This window comes from Etheostoma cragini, chromosome 17 (genome assembly GCF_013103735.1).
Source record: "Etheostoma cragini isolate CJK2018 chromosome 17, CSU_Ecrag_1.0, whole genome shotgun sequence".
Lineage (NCBI taxonomy): Eukaryota > Metazoa > Chordata > Actinopteri > Perciformes > Percidae > Etheostoma > Etheostoma cragini.
In genome coordinates, this window is record NC_048423.1 from 4,098,470 (window position 1) to 4,115,322 (window position 16,853).

A 16,853-nucleotide genomic window follows, 5' to 3' on the forward strand; every position below is an offset into this window, starting at 1 on the left:
TAAGAAAACATTTGGGGCTCCTGATGCTATTTGTTAAAATAGATGACATGATTATTCATTCAGTCTCCCCACAGCACCAAATGGGTTTGATTCTGACCTGTTTGCGTTGTGTCACTGGGACTGTGGCTACTGTGGTGCTCAGCTGCACTTGATACAGCTTGTTAGTAAATGAAGATAAAGTGTTACCAGGGATAAAACACAATACACCTTGATCAGGCTCTCTGGAAGATTAATTTACTGTTCTCCTGAATGAGCAATTCTTGCGGCCCGTAATTATTTAAGTTCCTTTTTGGGTTAATTATGGTCATTAGGATTATGTGTTCTAAGTGAAGGGCTAATTTTGAGAGAAGTGGCTTGAGATTTAATGGTAAAAACCCACACAAGCTTTGAAATGAACAGATCATTTGGTATTAAGGGGCGGAAATTGATAGAAAACAGCAGGAAAACAGCTGAGGAGGGAACAATTATTCTAATGGTGTGACAAACGCAGATGCGCCAAATTAGATTTAGTTCAGGATAGGTGCTCCCCTACCAGTTACTACTAGGTGGTAGTGTGTGTATGTCTGTGTGTGTATGTATCTTATTCCTTAAGTTGGAAAATGTAGTGCACGGAAAAGGCTGTCCAATATGTTCCTAACAAAATTAGCAAGTTATGAGTAAGATACAGAACTATAACTTTGAATGGGTGGAAAATGTTTAAGGATGGCTGTTTTGATTACAGGCATTGGTCTTTCTGATTTCTCCCAATTTGTAGTATGACATAAAGACATTAATGCAGACTTTTTACAACATAACTCACAAACTCAAATCAAATGTGCATCCATTGCTCAGTGTGGATCTATTTGGGGTTCCCTGATATGAAAGGTTGGAGAATCTTGTGCTAACAGAAGATGTAATAAAGCGTGTGGTGTGCAGTGAGAGGAAGGTTGCCAGGGACAGGATGATGAAGGCTTGTTTGGCTCTCCTCGTTTCTCCTCAGTAGAGCAGCCCAGCGTGAGGAAAAGCTTGTTAAAACCCTAATAGGAGCTATCAAAGGCTATTGATTATCTTTCCCGCCCTGTTTGGGTGACAAAGTGAGCATTAGCTGGAGCCATAGAGAGCTTTTTAGGACACGTTTCCTCAGGGGCCGCCCTGTCCCCTGGGCTGTCCGCTGCTAAGATCACATGCACTTGCATGCACACGCATCCACACTCACTTCATTTTTTTTCAGAAGCTGACACGCTGCTATCCTTTCACCCTCCTGCCACCACATAATCCATTTTACAGCCAGGGATCAAACACTGAGCCCTCTGGCTGTGTGCCGCAGTGACTACTGTAATACACACATGCACACACACACACACACACACACACAGTACTAAGTTCTCATAAAACTTGGTTGGGGAAGTTTCTTTGCCCCATGCAGTTAATTTGCTGGTGTTTTAGTATGTTATCTTTTTCTGTTTTGGCCATGATGCATAAATAATGTTGTCCTTGGAGAACCCCAAATGAACATTGCACTAATGCAGAGAACAATGAGCACTCTCTCATAGGTCTTGGCAGATGGTGTACAACCGTGCTACATGGCCAGTGAACTCACATTCTTCCTGTTTAAGTGCATTACTCCTCCAGTAGTGTTAGAATACTCAAGGAAATGCAGTAAAGTACGTTAAGAACAGGAGAAGAGGTCAGGTTAGGCTTATATATAAGGCATTATAACAACCAAATTAATGGATGTCTGTTGAAATATTCACTGGATTAACCCCCAGATTTAGAGGGGCTACATGGAAATTCAGAAATTTAAAATGGTATGTTTGTGTCTTTTTTCGCTCGGCTGATCGGCATCTAGTTTGTAGCCGTGGAGATGTCAGGCTGCTTTGAACACACTTCTTGTGCTTGGCTTTGTGTATGAAGGACTTTGACATTTTAAAATAGGCAAATTCTCTGCAGTAGTGTATATTGTAGGCTGAATATTGTAGGGCAAGGCTTTTTTGTTCCTGCAATAGAGAAGACATTTTATGTGCTTTATTGTGGTTTAGTTTCAAATCCTTGCTTTATTGGCTAATTTTCTGAGTTATGTTTGCAGTTTGTTTTGACTCACTCTGAATGGCAGAGCTTAATACAGGCTGTGTTGTCAAAAACATGTGCTAAACATTCAGGACTTAAATTTAACAATTTGTTTTTAGAAACTTAATCAGTTCATCAGAAGATGCACACAAATTGATGTTTCTATAACTGGAGGTGGGGAAGTGCTGAAGTCACTGCAGTTTCTACATCGGAAGATTATATTTAAAAAATCAAAATCAGTCTAATACAAGCAGAAAAGTTTTAATCACTTTTATTATCATAATATGTGAGCTTAACTGAATTCTAGATTGTATTGTATAGATTGTACCTTGGATTCCAACTCCTCCCTGCACATGCACTAGATTTACTTAAAAGAGAACACAAAACCTGTGTATTTTGGGAACATCACATGCCCTAAATTTTTATATTCTTACTGTATGTCTTGGTGGAAAGCAACGATCTGTATAGAACAGGCATCACCCAAGCTACTGTAGCGTGCAACTGGAGATGTATTTAGTAGCTTAGTAAGAGGATATTCAATTTATTCATGATGCAAACCACAGGAGTGTGTGTGTGTGTGTGTGTGTGCGCGCGTGTGCGCGTGCATGTGTGCGTGCGTGCGTGGTGAGTGTGGAACCGTGAACCATGAAATGAAAACACCCTATAACCATTTCACTGCATCTCTCAATTAGGACATCATCTATGCAGAGGGAGCATTCATGAGTGGCTTCTTTTTTATTTACAATTACACACCGCAGTGCAGGCACATGGGGTGCTGAGGGAAAAAAGCTTGTGGGATCCACTCTACAAAAGATCTAGGGAATAAAAAAAACAGACATGTACTGTATAACTTGCTGCAATATCCTCTGTGACGTGTGGCCTTGATACTTGTCATGCTTAATAGTTAATATCAACTGTCTGGAAGTCTGGACATACTGTACATGCTACACAAAACCCTTACAAAGACAGACCCTCTGAAACTTACTCAGCTCAACTGAGTTGATGCAGCCTAACTGTCAAACTCATGCTTTATTCAACACTATTTTGTTTAATGCTCACCATCCATTTTGGGTCCTTGTCCATGGTTTAACTAGCGATTCTCAAAACTGCAAACCTTTCAATAAATGGACACTTCCCCACACTTCTCCTTACCTATACTACGGGAAAAATTGTGGTTTCTGTTAAATGTTAAAACATCGTGTCTTGCTTCAGGTCACATTAACTTTTTCAGTATGAAATCAAAACCACACACTTTTCCTGACTTTAATTTCGGTTTGATGAGTGCCTAAAAATGCAGAAACCATGAAAAAGATTAATAACGCTGTAGTTGCTAGTAAATGGGTAGTGTACTTTGAGAGTGTATATTGTCGAAAAACAAGTAAAATATGTTGTCAGTGACCATTCTCTAATAATGTTCATAAAACCATTATCAGGATGGCGTCGTGTCTCTCCTAACATTTATTTTCTGTTGTAAATTAGTTATTTATACACATAATTTCTGGGAGACTGTGTGGTAGAACATTGCCTGCTATTAGAACATTTTCTTGTAGAAAATGACTGGACAGTATCCTATCAAACACTATTAATGGATAGCAGTGCTCAATAGCATTTATGAAACAAACGTTACACTTCTGTGGGTTTGAAAAATTATCAAGAAAATGATGAGGGAAATATTCAAGACTATTGTCCTGTGTACTGTCATTAAGAACATTATTAGCTATAAAGTAAGTGTAATGCTAGCTCCTGCACACAATTACTTGCAAGCTAATTTTGGCTGCAGAGGATCTGGTTGATAAACTTTGTGAACAGCCCTGTGTACAGAGAAGCAGACAGGCTCCCAAAAGACAGTTTTAAACTTAGAACTGTCCAGGGATCAACAAAAGAACTTGTCCATACTGGCCCTTCATCATCCATTAGGCGCTGGAGTGCCGCAGTAAACAGCGCCAAGTCCAGGTGTTGACATGCCCCATAAATTCCAGCTTAGAATGTAGCGGTCCATTCAGGCCTCTTTAGAAATGCAGGGCCACTCTATTCCTCTGATATTTTATACATGAAGCGAGCCATTTACAGTCTGATGAGCAAGTCTGGCTTATTAATGATATGGCCGTGCTCTTAGGGTGTCGGGCGCCAAGCAAATACTCATGTAAAATTAAACACAATTTGTTTACATAGTCGTGCAAATCAGACCACTCTGGGTCTTTGTTGCAAAGCCTGATCAGGCTTGTAGGCAACGATTTCAATCAGTTGTGAGCCACTTTTTGGAGCTCACACATAATTTTAGGGAACAGCAGTTTGAAACTCTGTTGAAAAACATTCAAATGTTGGGAATTGGGATTCCTGTTTGACTAGCTTTTGAATCACACATCTGCTAAAGGATATTCAGCTTGAATGATGTCATAAGACTAGCAAAGTCCTGACAAGACTAGAAGGCTGAATTATTCAATGATGGCTCCACTTTTGTGGAATTATTTTAAGTATTATAATTGCAGCTGGGTTTGCCTTGGCCTGCTGAGGGAGATAGAGTGGGGCCCTGTGGGGAGCGATCAGCATCAGTCAATGGTATCAGGTTACCATGAGCACACCAAAATACTCCCTTAATGATGGCCAAATTGAAGGGAAAGCGTTGACCTATGCTGAGACCAAACATAAGACAATATTTCGACATGGTGAGATCTGTATAGATGGTCCTCACACGACCTTGTAAGCTGCAGACGTAGAAAAACACAAAGCCAGACATCTTTGTCACTGACATAATAGCATGCAGTTTTCTTCCTAACGTGGGATCACTCACAAGAAACTTCACATATAAATATTATACAAGGAAACAAATTATCTATATTTAAAGAGACTTGACATTAAACTGTCTCATAGTTATTGTTACTCCTAAAAAATAGTTTTCATCTGATTCATCAGAATTCTTAAGGCTGAAAAGTGAAAAAGTGTAATGTAATACCTGTGTGCTTTGACTTTGGTATGTTTTAAGAAAATATGGATGTTTTCCTTAAAAGTTATATATGAGGCGGGGCCAGCAAAGTGTCAGAATATGACAACCTGGTGCATCATGTATCCGACAGGGACAAGCTTGACAAGAGATTGTTTTATCATCAGATGCAAAAAAAAGAGCACCGTTGGTAACAAGCTTAAGAGACCAACACTACCGCTTGACCATTTATGGCCCTTGCTGCTACATGCAAATTAAGCAAGTATTTAACCACCAGCTGACCCAAAGTGCTGTACACGCCACTGTATTCTTGGCAAACTTGGCTGCATTTGTAAATAAGACACTGATCTACCTGGTTAGAAAAGGGTTAAAAATAGATTCTTCTTGATTTAGAAAGCCTACTTGGTTGAAGTGAGTGAAACAGCTTGTTTCCAAAACTTCTGTGATGAGTTTGTCATCCTACTCAAAGATAATTATGCAGTCTGGGGAAATTATGCCTACATTGTGCTCTTGAGGAGATAATTGCAGTGCTAAAGCCTATGTATCACATGAGAATCGAGCCTCATTCCACAAATTAAATGCACGACTGTCACTAGCAACCTATGTATATTTTCTGTACTACTTGTATTACACTATGTAAGTTCCTGTGTTATGGCATATTTCCCCTGATGATAACAAATGAAAAACAAAATTATTGTGTTAATTGAGCCGTTGTCAAGAGATGAATAATCATGCATGTCAAATTCCTCACGGGAAAACAACAGTCAAAATTAACTTTAAGAGGAAATGTAATTTCCATAATTTTCATTTCGCAATCGTACTTTGTGCTGCACATTTCATTAGATTTTATACCTAAGCATATCTGAACTAGACTTGTTAAACTGATAAATAAGCCGCTCAACATTAATGAATTCCTCAACTATGAAGTCACACTCCCATCGCAGGTGTGACAGCAGGTTGTGATTTAGGTTGATGGACGACTAATCAGGAAATCAATTAGGACTTGACCCAGAAACTGAGACAAAAGGGGAGAATTATTTTCTTCATTTCTTTCCTCTGGCTCTTTCATCTCTTGACTTGGACCCTCTGGTGACTCTGATTGGACAAAGAAAATCCTTTGGGCTTTAAGAGGTTTCTCTTAACAGAGTACATCAGGAAGCGTTTATTGTACTTTATAACTGTACATGGATCTATTTATAAAATGTGACCTGTAGCAAGAATAATACAATCAAATATAATTCTGACAGATGAGTTTGTCTATTCAGATTGCCATTTGATTAACATATAACTAACACAAGTAAAATTTTCCTTTAATTCAGGAAATGGTTTTCACTCCGCAAGTAGTTAACAAACGTCTATTCATGCAATGATGGAAAAACAAAAATCTAAGTAGGTCCGTGTCTGAGGAGGACTCCGGTCTGTAAAAATCTTACCTTGGGATCTGAGACCTTCCTTGTTCTTCTATGATTAACTCACCTAAATATCACAGTGCATACATCAAATTATTCATGATAGTTCTAACTGAACATTTTAATACCTGAATTGGATATTGTGTGGAAAATAGCTAGGTGGGGTGCAGTGATGGAGACACACACACACACACACACACACACACAAAATCTCGTATCAGTCTGACCTCTTGGGGTCAGACATAAAGGCCCGCCTTTTCAGCAGCATCCACTTAGCGCTGAGAAGGAAGACAGGCGTTTTATCCATGTAGCTTTGTCCATCATATTCACTTTGGATTGACTGAGTCAAGCCGAACAACTGTGTCTTTATGTGCACAGAAGTAAAAGACTAGCAGAGGTTTCTCTGAAGGTTGATAAAAAAGAAGAGAGGAGACAGCCGTAGAGTTCATATGTAAACAACAGTTTTTGGCCATTGAATATCATAACCTGACTGATAATGGATTTTTTTAGACTGAAAGTGATATTTATTAAACATCTAACATAAGCAAACATTTTTAAGAAGTTTGGTTATAAAATAACTGTGACTGTAATATGTACTGAGGGGAACAATTATTACGAGCAGTCTGTCGTTCAAAGCCAGACACCCACTTGCACCTGCACTGAAGGATGACAACTACAGTATGCAGATGTGTCAGTTGGTGACGCTCACTTCAGAGGTGTCAGGTTGGTTTTTTTCTGTAACTCTGCCTGAGGGAATTGGCAGTCAGTGAGTTTGCACTGTTGGAGGCCTGGGATGTGTGTGGTTGTGTGCCCACTGAGCGGTTTATGTGTCAGACAGGTTCTTTATGTTGTAGACATCTCATGTCAACTGCCTTTTATTACACAGAATGTCAGTGTCCTGGTGACTCAGTGGGCTGAGGTGTGTCCAATGCAGTGTTGGATTCTAGTCCCAGTCAAGTCCCTAGTCCCTAGTGTTCAAGTCTAAGTGGAGTTACCATTATCAGTGTTTTGGGAGCAGCCATGACAGATGTCGGTTGACATTTAAAGTTGTCCCAGTCTTCTCATCAATTGTGCGTTCACAAATGGAACATTTAGCTCTTTCCTGCAGTGTATGTAAACTCTGATGGCTTTACGAGCCAGGCCACATCACTCTGCATCTTTCAAATGTGAACATGTAGTAAAGGACAAGCACTCACGATTAACTACAGGTGGAGGACACAAGCCCTGCCCCTGCATGCAACAGTTCCAGACTAATGTATGTCAATATATTATATGAACATTCTATGACATTACACATAAAAGTTGTCCGAAACTTCATTCCAATTCCTAGTCTTATTTTATGAATTTTTGTGTCTGTTTTCATAAATCCTCAAATCCGAGTCTGGGTCCAGGTCATCAGTGCGTGATTCCAAGTCGAGTCCAGAGAATAGCAACTTGAGTCTGGCCCGAGTAATCCATCACTGGTTCAGTGTAAATACAGCATGTCTTTTTCACAACCTTTCCTGTATCCCCTTACTTGAACTTATAGTGAATGTGCCAAAAACGTGGATGTTTGCTGACTGACTTGCATCTTATTAGGTTTAAAGGATGTTCTCATGACGAGCGAACAGTAACCTCTGAAAAAATTGTCTATCATTTTTGTGTTTGTTTCGATGGCTAGAAACATTGGCAATTGGTGAGATACAGTTTGACACTTCACTAGTTCACTAGTACAAAATCTGGCTGTCACCTACACTGCCCTTGCAAAACTTGCTAAATTGCTCCACTTAGCCTTTGCACATGCAAAAAAGTGCATTTATTTAGACTTAGTGAAACATTACACAGTTGTGGGCGGTTTTGGCTTACACCTGAAAAACAACACATTCATCACCACATTGCATTTTGTCAAAGACCATTCAGATATATTACCACTTCCAAACTAGAATTCTCTCAGTCTCTGTAAGTAAACCCTCCAAATCCCCAGCTCTCATCCCTATTTTCCTCCCAAAAACGAGCATTAGAAGGATTGCCCTGCTATTGTTGCTCCCCTTGAGAGCAAATCTATTTCGGCAGAGATGGAAATTGTAGGTCCCCACAAAGCTGCTGACACACTCTCAATGGAGGTGTCAATTCTCGAGGCCTCACCATTGTGGACTGGATAATTTAATTGGAGAGGCTCGACGGTGTGTCCCCGGTCGGGGCATTCAAATGTTGTATCACCGCCTGTCCCAGTGCTGGCTCCTCTCCTGCTGCGGAGATTCAAGATTCTACTCCCCCCCCCCCCCCAACACACACTCCTCTTAGATTCCTCCCTCTCCTCCCCTTGCAGGTGGGGGGATGCAGCACAGACCCAAGCCCCTGAGAGAGCCCTTTGTTGGGGGGGAGACACAGCCTTGTGGCCTCCATGTCTTAGAGCGCCTGTTCTGGAGAGGTTAAGAGGAGGAGGGGAAACCTGCCTCACTATTACCTGGGAGTCGTCTTGGGGGCAGGCACAAAATTAGTCGGCAGATAATGAAGCTGTCTTCGATTGCATGGGCGAGTGAGGGTTTGGAGGGGTTTGATGGGGGGTGAGTCTTCTGTACAGGGGGCCTCCACAGGGCATGAGAAGCATGTCTTTGGAGGAGCGCCTGCTGTCAACGGATGCTCTGTTTCTCCGAGATCCTGGCATAGTTTAGGGTTGGAGAGGAGTGCGGCCAAACACATTCCTTTGTGCGGCTGCTCCAGGTGAACGGGGTTCAAAGACAAGCAGTTAAACAGACGGAGGTACACAAATGCACAAAAATCTACTATACGAACATACAATCACCTACATCAATACACACATGGTGCTTTCTGCTTTATTTCTGGAGGTACTCTTAAATTAGGAAAACCCACATTTGTCAACCTTCATAATATTCTAGTTCAAAACTTTTATTTTTCTTGTGTCAACGCCTCTTCCCCCTGAAATATGGTAGCACGTAATCCATCCCCAAATAGAGCAAACATTAAGTATTTTTGTGAGACATAATTATGCCTTTTTGAAACACATGGACCATGATGAGTGTCTTTACCAATTTTCATTTGTCAATGTGTCTGTTTGTCGAGCTGCAGAGTTGTCACGACAACCTGCGCGCCTGGCTCATGGCTTTCTTCCAAGTGCAGACAAAGCTGTCGCCGAATGAACCAGGCGTGTGTCCACCGGACCTGAGGGGTGCCGCCACCGCTAACAAAACACACAAAGACCCTCGCCCCTGGCACTGGCCCTCACCCCGTCTACCCGCTCTCCTGCCCCTCCCACACTCGGCTGCCTGCTGCTTTGTGCCTGCTCCAAGAAGAGGAAGTTCCTCTCATCTCCTATTCAAGGTAGCCCTGCCACCCATGCCCCTCTTTCACACAGGCAGAGTCAAATGAGTACACACACACACACACACACACACACACACAAAGACATGCAAATGAAACTTTCTAAGGTAACACAGTTCATAAGTGTTTTTTCTTCTTGTTTATCTTTGCTAAATTAGTTTTGATTTTGTTTTTTTGGTGCAGACGAAAAACATACAAATAACATGCTCGCATATTCCTGTTATTGGCCGGGCAAGCATCATGCTAAAATTATGCAACTTTATAATGAAAGTGTACATTTTGTTTTTTGCATGGCAGGTCATAAGTTAATTGCTGTTGTGAGTTTTCATCTCATCTTAAACAAAACATTCGGTGCTCTTCTCAATCTTTTTTCATTCTCAAAACTCAGAAAAAACATGCAAACTAACCCATGTTATCTCCAACTTCTATCTTTAAAAACCTACTCCAGTGAGCTAGTATTGCACTTTCATAAAGATGTGGGACTTACTAGAAATAAATAAAAAAGAATGGTCAAAATAGAGCAAACAGAGGCCCAGCGATCCTTTTGTATTGTTGAATTGTAGTCCATAGTATGTGTCCCGCTCCAAAAACACTAGATCCTTTATTTCCCATAATGCCGCTCATAGCATATTTCTGCCTGTTAAACGTCCATGTCTTTCTTCCTCCACACTCTCACGTTTGTAATGCATTTTGTTAAGAACTCATTTCTCTCTTTGCCCAAGATAACCCTAGTGACATCACATGGGTTGTTTTGTTTAGACTTGACAAAGCTCCTCTGGAGCCGCAGAAGAAATTTTACAGCTGTTTTTACAGGCAGAGTAATATGTTTAAGTTGAGTAATACAACACATCAAGTTATATCTTGTAAAATCTGTGGCTTTTCTTTCTAATATCACGGGGTGCAGATTCCTAACACACATCAAGACACAATAAGAAACTGCTCCACATCCAAAGACACATTAGATCTGTCCGCTAAAATGTGTAGACAGGCTGTGGTGTGTATATGCCTTTTGGTATGTCAGTCACTCTATAGTATGAGATGTGACACTGAGCTCACGCATTTGTCACAGCAGGGCCATGTCAAGTCATAAGCATACCTGTGTATAACACAGAATGACAGATCATTCAGGACTCTGTGTCCAGCAAACTTCTGTTGGGACTTCTCAGGCTGAGCAAAACCAAAGAAACGTTTTAAATCTCAAGTGAGGCTTTTTTGTATTTTCAAAACAGCTTTCCTCTCACTGGAGAGCGTGTTTCTGTTGTACTTGATTTATCATTGACCTTTTACTAACTTTGAAAGGTATTTAGCATAAAGCTAAAGAGTATATGCGTTGCTATATTTGATTTAAGCTTGGTGTTGGTGGTAATTAAATACCTTTTTAAAATAATCTTAAAGTGCTCATATTATAAAAAAGAGCATTTTTCTGGGATTTTGGGTGTTATTTTGTGTCTCTGGTGCTTCCACACTCTTCTCAGATCCATGCTGTTTTGAGTGAGATACGGTTTCTACATGTCCTCTGCCTTCAGTCTCCGGGTGAGCTGTTTAAAATGTCTAAGGCTTTCTACGTAACTGGCTGAGACGAGGTGGCTAACCATAGCATGCTAGCGGTAGCATGCTAGCTCGTTCTCAATGGCAAAAAAATGCTAGAACAAACACTAGTTCCACATAATCTACAAAATAATTACTTCCATGTTTCTGTACTGCAGGTATTCCTCAAGTGTGTCCTCGTTTAGAAGAAGTCTCCCAGCTAATCCTGCCTTGTACTGACAAAAGTTGGAAACACTGTAGCTAGCTGATGTGATCTTACCTAGCTACTGCGCATATGAGACTCCCAACAAAGATAGTAAAGAAGTGAGATGTCTCACTCTGTAGCTAAAACAGAAACCCAAATGCAGGGTGAAAAAAAGATCTGCAGCAATGTGAAGTAAAACAAAAATACGGTGTTTTTGAAAATAAAACCATGTAAACCTATTCTGGTACAACCTCAAAATACAATTATAAACCTGAAATTTGCATAATATGGGTGCTTTAAAACATACATATTGACTAGTAAGATTAAGAGGACATCATGCATAATCATAATCATGTACTACATGTTTTTGTCTTAATAATTGAGTTGTTGTATAAGCCACGTTTCAGTTGAACTGATAAGGGATAAAAAGTATGTTTTGGAGTTGGTTTTCACGTGTTGAGTCTAACAGAATCGTGGACATGTTTTCTGTTGTCTGTTATGTTGCCTTAAAGAAATTCCTAAACTAATTACTCTTAAGTACAAAATGTCTGGAGGCTGCATTGCAATTTGGTCTAAACAAGGCTGAAGGTGTAAAAATATTTCCCTCTATTTCCTCTGTAGTCGATTTCTTCCCACGTTAATATTTGTTTGTGAAAAATGTCAGTTCGGATTTTCTCAGATTGTTCTTTAATTCTGAGGGATTGACACCAAATCATATTTTTTAATTCAGTAGTTAAGGATAACAGTTATTATTTTGGCACCAGTGATATAATAACATGATGTCAGAACTTATACGTCAATTGACAAGCAACACAAATGTGATCAAACGTAAAGTCCTGACTAGGTTGATTAGCTGAGTTTTTGCGTGTTAAAAGATAATTAATGGTGTTTATTATTATTACATTCATTGTTTTGTTGTCATGAATACTTAATGAAGAGAAAAACTTAACAGAAAAAAAACATTGGAACCAAGCTTTAAAGGTTGCAGGATGTGTGCTGTAATTCAAAAATAAATTGTTAAATCAACTTCAGTGGCCACAAACAAATAACCAAAACTCCGGAGTGTCTGTTTTCTTTCAGCAGTAGAGTAAACAACGTCAGCAGCATAAGAACAGGCTTCATCTTCAACCAGCAGCTTTGCAATGAAGGTTATCAAAAAAATTTCTCACCAATGATGTCATAAAGGTGAATGAAAGGGAGTGAAATACAGTTTGGACCCAGAACAGGGCCTCCAACCTCTTAATGAATATGACCTCTGAGTCCTTCCCACAATTCCCTGGGCTCTCATTCTCCCTCTCCAAAAAAAAACCTACAGTGTTTAATGATTCCAAGGACTCTGGGGTGAGCTCCAACTCTAATCAATGAACCCCATCTACGGGGAGCCAGTATCCCTGGTGACGCCGTTGCCAAGAAAGTCGTGCTTGGCAACCCAGGTTCACCATGGTGATGAGTTTCCGTTAGAAGTTTTTTTCCCCCCTCAATATGGAGCGTCTGGCTAAACTGGCAAGGCGGAGTCATTATGTAAAGTTTTCTTTCCTCCTCATTCACCATGTCTGCCTCTTTTTTTCTGGTGAGAACAAACAGTTTAAATATGTAACTTGTTTGTTTGGAGCTTTCATATTTGGTTTATTGCTTTGATAATAATGTCACAGTCGTGCCAGGAAAGTACCAGACATTGAGAGCTAGAGTTGAAAGCAATAAACAAAGAGGGAGAAGGGAGATGTCCTGAAAAGAAAGTGATACAGTCATCATTTCATCTATATATGTGAAACAAAACTGCATAAAAATGAGAGAAAACAAAATAAAAGAGCATTATTTTGTTTAGGAAAATGGAGTAAAAAGCCCATCTGTTGAAGCACTTGTGGAGTTGAGGAAGAATGATACTGAGTGAAATGAAGATGTCTTTTGCAGTCTGAGTGGCAGTGGCATTTCACTGTGGCGTCTGGGAAAATGTGCAACTGGATCCTGGTTTACTTTTTGTTTTCTTTGGGTCACGCTGCTGTTACTTTTTTCAATTCTTCCTTTTTTTGATAACTCCCTAATGATTTTAAAAGCTACGTCACGTGCAGTTGTTTAAGACTTCAAAGACTGTTTTACGTATTTACACATTGCCTCTTTCAGTGGAGTTCCCTCCTGCCTTGTCATGTTTAAAAGACTAGAGGAGCTCCCGATAAAAGGTAAAAAAAAAATAAAAAATGGAGCGAGGAGCATTTTCCACTGCTCTTCTCATTGATGAAATGTTTCCTCTTCCTTTTCAATTATTTAGGCCGTTTTCATTGGAGAACTCCCAGTGGCACCCGGTGAGATTTGCATCCTGATTTATTTGTCATATATCCTTTATATCTCTAAATTCTTTATACCTCTCCAGTGGCCCCATGCATCTTTCATAGGCTCCTCAGCAGTGTTTGCAGGCCAGATCCAAACACATTTTACATGTTACACTGCAGCTCGCCTATTTCACCTTGGGTATGTAGGGTGACTGAAAAATGTATTGTCTAATGTCATTAATTTTTTTCTCCTCACACCATCAACTTTTTTTGCTATTGTCAGTAGGAAGAGTGCCACCTCACAGGCTGTTTTCCCCCTACTTTCTCTCTCCCTCTTTCTTCTGGTTTGTGTTGAACTTAGAAAATTGCAAAAGAAGCATCTCTCTGACCTGGAAAAGGCTGTTTGGTTGAGGATGAGTGACTGACACAATTAGGTGAATATGGAAATGATTTGTTGATGCTACCCACAGGGCAAGTCAAGACAAATTTATTTATGAAGCGCTTTTAACAAGAACAGAAAGTAAAAACATTGACAAAAGATTTAAAAAAAAATATTTAACAGCCGTATGGGTGCAGTTGACTTATGGTGACCTTTAGCACTCTGTTATTCATTTATTTTTTCATTAAAAAAACTAGACAAGACTTCACATACCCTTACTTATTTGGCCAGTCAATTTACTTGTTTATTCATGCCATTGATGGACAATGAAAAAAAAACAAAAAAAAAACAGAGGGGGATAAGTTTGTGACACGGTTAAATGTGACAATGCTTTGAACTGGCATCACACAGACTTTACCCCCTCAGCGCAGGGCATAGGGATAAAGATAAACATGTTTGTAATGGTGTAAATTTAATTCTCCATTTGGCCTGAATTGCAGTTCCTCTCACCCACGCTGGACGGCATAAGGGAAAAGCATTCCCAACTGATTAATTCCCAAACAATTATTCCCGTATCTCCCTCTGTCTGCCTCTGTTGACATGCTGCGACTCCAAGCCGTTACGCTGATTTTTATTTCCCTAACACGGGCACAAGCTAAAGCGCCACATATGTGCCGCGCAATGTGAGAAATACTCCGGCCTTTTCCTCTGGATTGGAGCGCAGCACGCCGAGACAGATTGTGATGCTGGAATGCGCCATCGAGCCTTACAATCCCCATCTGCTTGGGCAAGCCGTGGATGAGCGGGGGAATGACGGAGGATGGAGATATAGAGAGAGAGGAAAGGAGGCAGAATGATGGAGTGGCTATTAAATATACAGAAGGCAGTGAAGAGTGTGCATGGTGTTGTTAGGAGGCTCCTGTAATATGGTTGCGCATCAGTGTTCCATCTCTTTATTTCTTTTTCCTTTTAGTTTACTACTGCAGCTTCTGAGCAGCGTTTTGTCTGGTGCCCTGATTTTGAGTCTTTTTTTTTGTCACTCTGTACTTGACATTCCTTAATTTTTTCTGCAGACTCTTTCCTTCTTCATCCTCCCTTTTCTTGCCTTGCTTTGTTTTCCATCCCTTTGTAGCTACATCTTTTTTTTTTCTGCTGTCACTTTTCCTTCCTTTATTCATGCTCACACTTTCCTTACACTTCCTCTTCCCGCCCCCATCTGTATATCTGCAATGACTTGTTTTCATCCTTTTAATTCTTCAACCGTTGTACTTTTTTGTCTTTGTTTTACTTTTTGCTGTTATGTCCTATCTTTCTCTCAGCTTCTTTCTTTTCTTGTCCTATTCTTACTGTATCTTTCTTCTTCCTTTTCTGCCTTTTTTTTATCTTCCTTGCAATTACTATGCTACTTCTGTTATTTCTTGCTTTCTTTGTTTTCTGCTTATTAAATGGAGATGTTTTATAAGAATACGTATTTGAGTCCTTGGTAGAGGAAACCAGTTGATGTGAATTGAGTGGAGGCTAACCCCAATGTTAATTCCACCTTTTATGGAACGGCTCTGGCTATGGTGGGTACGTGCGCCATCTCAGGCTTCGTGACAGCTCGCTAACTCAGCTCCTCTGAGGTGTTTCTGCCACATTTTCTCCCCATTTGCCATTTAATTCACACGTCCCTGAAGTACAATCCCAAAAAATTGGATGGGAAAACATTGTGAAAACATCCTCAGATGACAGTTGTACTGTGGCAGGGGATGGGTGGGGCAAGTGAGAGGGTATGTGGGTCATGTATCTGTGTCCAGATCAGTTGGCAGATTTTTTTTCTCTTGCTCTTTCTTTTACATTCCGGCAGATTTCTTCTTCAGGTTGGAGGAAAAGCAGCCTTCTGTCATGAAACACTGTGTGTGCTGTGTAGGATGGGTGGGGGGTAGAGATAAGTTAGGGGGGGAGGAGGTGGGTGGGTTCGTGGGGCGGTGGAGCAGCCTGACTGGAAAACCGTGTTTGATTATTTTTAATTCATGGGATACCACCTGGCTAATGGTGTTTTTGGATCCGCCGGCTCACTGCAAGTGCAGAACAGAACTTGTTTTAAATAATCAGGCCTCCACCAAATGTGCTGAAATTATTCATTCAGCCTGCATTACGAGCCGTTGATCATAATATTGGAATATTAAAACAGTTCAGAAATGTCAGGTAGAATTAGGATGCATTAATAGCAACGTAAACAGTTGATGTAAGTTATGTGGGAAAAGTAAGGCAGATGTTTGTTTGTTTTCTTTTAAGATTTTGTAAAATAACCTACACTACATGCATACATAAGTTACCCACAAAATGTGTTTTATATTTTTATTTTTTACAATTATATAAAAGACAAAACTGAAAAATAATGCTTCTAATTACTTGATGTAAGCATAAATATAATACAGGCAGAACTTTTCTTTTGTCAAACATTAAGAGGCTCTACAGTCTCATAGGTACCATTAGAAACCTATTGCTAAATGTAAAATTCTCCCTCAGTGGGTCATAACAACATTGTGATGTCAACATTACAGGAAATGTTAACATAGTCATGCTGAACTTACAGTAACCAGCAGGCCACTGATGTTATCCTGCCCATTGATTTCCTTTGTGGCCCTAAGTACTGACGGCTTCAGCTTAAGATAGCATGAGACCATAAAAGGCAGATTGACCAAACACAACATCATATGATTATATGAAATATTGATAAGAGTGGTCTCCTCTCCCATCAGGCCTTATGGACAAA

The 16,853-nt window shown here is 40.1% G+C and overlaps 1 long non-coding RNA gene across 1 annotated transcript in view; it reads left to right on the plus strand.

Annotated features, from left to right (window-relative positions):
* LOC117960071 overlaps positions 1–9,711 on the plus strand; it is a 67,871-nt gene extending 58,160 nt beyond the window's left edge. Inside the window, exon 6 of the long non-coding RNA XR_004660062.1 lies at positions 9,468–9,711. This is a non-coding gene — a long non-coding RNA (uncharacterized LOC117960071). The remainder of the gene's footprint in view (positions 1–9,467) is intronic.
* Positions 9,712–16,853: the final 7,142 nt, after the last annotated feature.